The sequence below is a fragment of the Plodia interpunctella genome, chromosome 1, assembly GCF_027563975.2.
Source record: "Plodia interpunctella isolate USDA-ARS_2022_Savannah chromosome 1, ilPloInte3.2, whole genome shotgun sequence".
Taxonomy (NCBI): domain Eukaryota; kingdom Metazoa; phylum Arthropoda; class Insecta; order Lepidoptera; family Pyralidae; genus Plodia; species Plodia interpunctella.
In genome coordinates this window covers 6,231,847-6,237,340 of record NC_071294.1, presented here as the reverse complement: position 1 = coordinate 6,237,340, position 5,494 = coordinate 6,231,847, and positions in this window count along the sequence as shown.

The following is a 5,494-nucleotide window of genomic DNA, read 5'->3' as shown; positions in this document are numbered from 1 at the left end:
AAAATTAAATAGATACTGTTCAATTTAGTTTTATTTAGAATTTCCATACAAATTTACAGTAAAAATAATAACAAACGTAAATAAGATATCACACACCGTTATCTGATAAGGCTTTAAAGAATTACGGTGGAATAAAGAACTATCCTGAAACATAACACTCCTTTTTTAGGCAGCTATGTATGTTGATTTTCAAAAGTTTCTCTACAAATAAATTGATTCATCCTTTTAATCCGTTTATCAAATTGTAACAATATATCACAAATTTTGTTATAGGTGATCATAATAACGGGAACCTGGGAACCCCTATGTAAAGCATAGAATCCCATTTCCTCTTCGTCCCTCGTAGTGGATAAGTGATGTTTTTAGTGAATAATGTGTGAAACGGGACGTCTCGCCGCCCCGTCTACCGATAAATCAATTACCAACTGGCAATACTTCATCACATAGATACATTTATATTTGTTAGGTACGCGGAACATTGCTATTAGTTTAAATTTTTACTTAAGATAAATAAGGTATTCTTATCTATAAGAAAGGTAAATAAGGTATTCTTATCTACGAGTATGTATGTAGGTTTAACGTTTGTGCATTTTTGTTGTTGCATCTCACGCCATTTCCATCTTAGCTATTTTAATAATAGAATCAGCACCGTCTTAATGGTAAGTAGCTTCAGAATCATTCGTTAAATAGGTATACCTTTTTGTCATTAAACAAAAGACTTACAGATTAAATCCTTTTTGTTCTTTTCAACGTGATAGTCCCGGAAACCTTACGTTGGTAAATGTCTACTTGGAACTTCCCAACTTTTTGTCTTTCATTTTGTACTTATTACTATTATTATTATTATTTATACTAGCAGCCCGTCCCGACTCCGCTCGGGTAAAAACATAATCATAACTAGTCACGATAGTATGAAACAAAGTCGCTTCCCGCTGTCTGTCCCTATATATGCTTATATTTTTAAAAATACGCAACGGATTTTGATATGGGTTTTTAAATAAATAATATGATGCCTAAAAATTGTTTATGTGCATGGTTTTACCCGAGCGATACTAAGACGGGCCGGTAGTAAACTATACAATTAATTCATCCTCAGAAATAACACTATCTATTGGTGAAATATAGTAGTTTTTTAGTTTCTCGCGAACAGATAGACAGACAGACTCGACAGATATGTAAAACAAATTAATTTTTATTTTTTCGTTTAAAATTTAAAATACACAATAAATATAATATAAATATTATATAGAATGATGAATGATACATAAGCTAATTGAGATATCATCTACATTGACGAATGCTATCCAGAAATCCTTGCTTACAAACTTCAGACAACGTAATGTTCTCAAATCTGCCATATGAATACTATTTGAATACACTGACTGCAACATGGAAAATAAATAAGTGACTAGAGATCTGCATTCAATAAGATGTTGGCTAGTGCCCCAGGGCTCTCCATATTCTCCCGAACAAATTTATTTCCCTCTGTAGCGCACCTAGACGTCAACAAATAAGATTATTTTTCAATAGAGATGTCTTATTTATGCTTCATAGGTAAAATAAGACAGGTTAGCTCTACAGAGTATATCTTTCACTCATCTTGCTGAGACGTTTCATCAATGTTAGAGTCTTTGATTCGTTTAAAAAATCGATATGAAATTTCTCAGTGGAGACCGGAGATTTTATTATAATAAACGACGACGTAAGGTGCGTTCATATTGATAAAGATGGCACTTGTCGGCGAAGGTTTCGGTTTGATTTGAAGCATTTGTGGTTATTTACACAGTGGTCATCGCTATTCAAATAAGACGAAATCTATATCTATATAATAAAATTGTAGAAAAAAAATCCTATATATTGAATATATTTACATAAAAACAAAATTAGGCGATAGTCATAGTAACAGAGAAAGAATTTGAAAAAAACTCTGTTTTTCTGTATGTCTATATGTCTATCTGTTATGCCTGGGCATATTATAAGGTATAAATGATTTTTAAAATGAAACACCTGATGGAGAACAATGATGATACAGCTACACTACAGGAAATATAGAAATTACGCCCTAACAAAAGTTGTTTAACCGGATGAAAATTTTCTGTTGAGATATAAAAATGGAAGATCTGGAATACCTGATGTAGAGCCATGATGGTACGGCTAAACTATAGGAACTATAGAAATGACGCCTTAACAAAAGTTGTTCAGCCTGATGAGCAATTTCTGTTGAGGTAAAAAAATCGAAAATCTGGAACTGAAGAAGAGTCACAATGGTCCAGATAAACTATAGGAAATATATATTTCAGTCGCATCTTCTGTATAGGTACGCTTTGTCTGTACAGTTAAATTTCTCTAATAATTTTGACTCCTTACACAAAATTTGTTCGGCCACGCGAACGAAGTCGCGGTCATCAGCTAGTACTAAATATAAATTAAAATCGGTATTTGCCGTGCATTACATTTCTGTAATTGATTTTATAGATATCACGCTAATCAGAATCTCTTCTCTCTCTTGATTTTACTGTTTCATAATTGTTTCGTAAATTGTAGTTATAGTACAGCAATAAAATATTAAATATGTGAAACCTGGTTTCGCTTCGATATCGCTCTTTCTTTTCCCGTAAATACGATGGTTACGAAATGTTTATTCAATATATCATATCACAAGATAACAGGCAAGGATCGCAATAACCTGTTACTCCCTATATTGGGACAGAACCCATATCCTCCTTTAATACCCAAATAAACCTGCGTAGAAACAGGTTTTCAGCTAAAGCTCGGCCCGACTCGGACGCGGCATTATGACTCAGATACACTGTTACCAGCACGTATTTCCATTTACAGTATCTGAAGGAATTTCTATTAGTGAATGTTGTTTCTGTCTGACGGAACCATAAAAACTTCTGTTAAATGAATGTTCGCTGAACCCTCGAAACAAAACGCTCAAGTTACAATGTTTCAAAAGACTATAAAAACGAAACGTAGCGTTTACTGTTATTAAGGTTCGACGAAAATAATTAACAGTGTCTTTCCTTTGACATGCTTTTTTACCGATTTAAGAAAATATAGGGTACACTTCACATTTTATGAATTAAGTTTTATAAATAACTAAATAGGGGCTCTTATTTAAAATTTAAGTAACTTTGCTGATAAATGTTTAGTAGTATTAAGTTTTTAACCCCCATAGCAAAAAGATGGGTGTTATAAGATTGACCGCTAAGTGTGTCTGTCTGTCTATGTACGTGGCACCGTAACTCATCAACTCATTTGGATGCGGTTTTTTTTATTTGACAACTAATTTTTATGCGGTGGTTCTTAGATATGTTTGATTTAAATCGCTTCAGCCGTTCAAAAGTTATTGAAAGACGGGGGTTTTTAATTTGTCTAAAAAATAAACTTTTCCTTATTGTACATAAAGTAAATGTACAAAATAGAAAATGTATACATATAATACATAAATATTGTACATATTACATATAATAACAGGATCAAAAAATTAACAGGATCTGTTCACGACTTTGTCAGAAGCGCCTAATTTAATTCAAAGCAGAGAGCTACTGCTTTACGTGTAGATAACAGGGAAAGCGATATCACTTAGTGAAGTGATGGAGGTTCATTTTAGGCGAAAGATAGGTAAACTGAAATGGCCTTTGATGTAATTACATTTATCCCTGTTGAACATAATATTCGCAATTACGAAACGCCAATATACACACAGTTACGTAAATATATTTTGGATACATAATTAAAATTTTTATCCATCTATGGAAATCAAATTCTACATTTCCTTCCTATACAAGACTTCTTATTTATGTTCTCAATGATTCTTAACAATAAACTTCGATCTTAAATTACCGCATGAGCCTAGGTTTCATCGCAACGAGCTTCAATATTAGCAGGTAAACGGGTTAAGCAGAGCATTGGAACTAAATTAGGTATGTTCCTTAGCAAATTTGCTATATCGTAAGCTTACGCTGGATTAACGTAGAGTACATCTAATACCAGAATGTGTACACACACATGTGCCGCACATGGCGGAAAGATAATGTCTGGTAATCGATATCGTCTTCCCACCGTCTACTTAATATAAACCCTCATTTTGCATATACAATTATAACATTTTGTCTCTTCGTTCCCAAAACTACCTATGCCTTAAGGTGTACACCGCTTTGGGCTCACGATGATCTGTTATCTCGTATAGATGATTGTGTGAGAGGTGTATGTAATATTCTAAATTGCTCCCTCAACAAAAGATGTTGGGCTCAAGCAACACTGCCCGTACGACATGGTGGTATTGGGATAAGTAAAATTCCTAGTGTGCCGACGTTCTTGTCCTCGGTGTGTCATGTCCTCATTGGTAAAATTCTTGACCCATCACTTTGTGATGCAGAGGTTGCATGCTTGGCTGAAGCTAGGAACGCCTGGTCCAGTGCAGTTGGTACGAATGTTTCTTTGAATCTAGCCCGCAACGGCAATGGGACGAGCCGCTTTGCTTGCTTGTCCAGGAAAACTTACTTGAGATTGCTCATTGTCCTGCGGAGCGGTCTCGTCTTTTGGCAAGCTCTGAGCCAGAGTCAGGTTGTTGGTTGAACGCTATTCCTTCAACTAGTGTAGGTACACTACTGGACAAGACTGCCTTTAGTCTGGCAGAGATTGGGGGCCAGAACCAATGAACCACATCGCTGTCGTTGTGGGGAAGATGTAGACCACTTGGGTCACCATGGTTTGGCTTGTCATCGTAGTGCAGGCCGTATCTCACGCCATGCTGCACTGAATGACGTCATCCGTCGCGCTCTTACCAGTGCCGGCGTGCCAGCAGTCCTAGAGCCTACTGGCATTTGACATTTTAAGAGATGACGTTAAGAGGCCTGTCGGCATGACACTCATTCCGTGGAAAAATGGTCGGTCGTTGGTGTGGGATGCGACGTGCGTGGATACAGTAGCTCCATCCCACGTAGCAGCGACTGCCTGTAAGGCTGGTGCGGCTGCATTGGCGGCAGAGTCCGGCAAAAGGCGTAAATATGTATGGCTCTCCCAGAGATGCATATTTACGACCCTGGGACCTTGGGGTGCGGATGCAAAAACCCTTTACAAAGAAATATCTGGTGGGCTGGGCTGGTGACTATTTTCCCCAACGTTTGAGTTTGGCCATACAAAGAGGAAATGTCGCCAGCTTCTGGAAACTTTAGCTTTTATTTTAGTTTTAATTTTCACTTTTAGTATTACTAATAAATACAGACAAACATCGAATAATTAACGTGATGATCTATTGCTTGTAAGCATGCTTATAATAGTTATAATGGAGCAATAATATAATGGAGGTAAAACAGCTCGTATTATAAAATGGTACTCGTCGGTAAAATGACACAAAAAAAAATATCACCTGTCACCCCAGCCGATCTACTGATTATAAAACGAACGTGTGAGTGATGTACTGACTCAGTCTTAGCTCTGACACCGTGCGGTGCGGTCGTGTTCTAATTAAGTGACGGTTGTATTT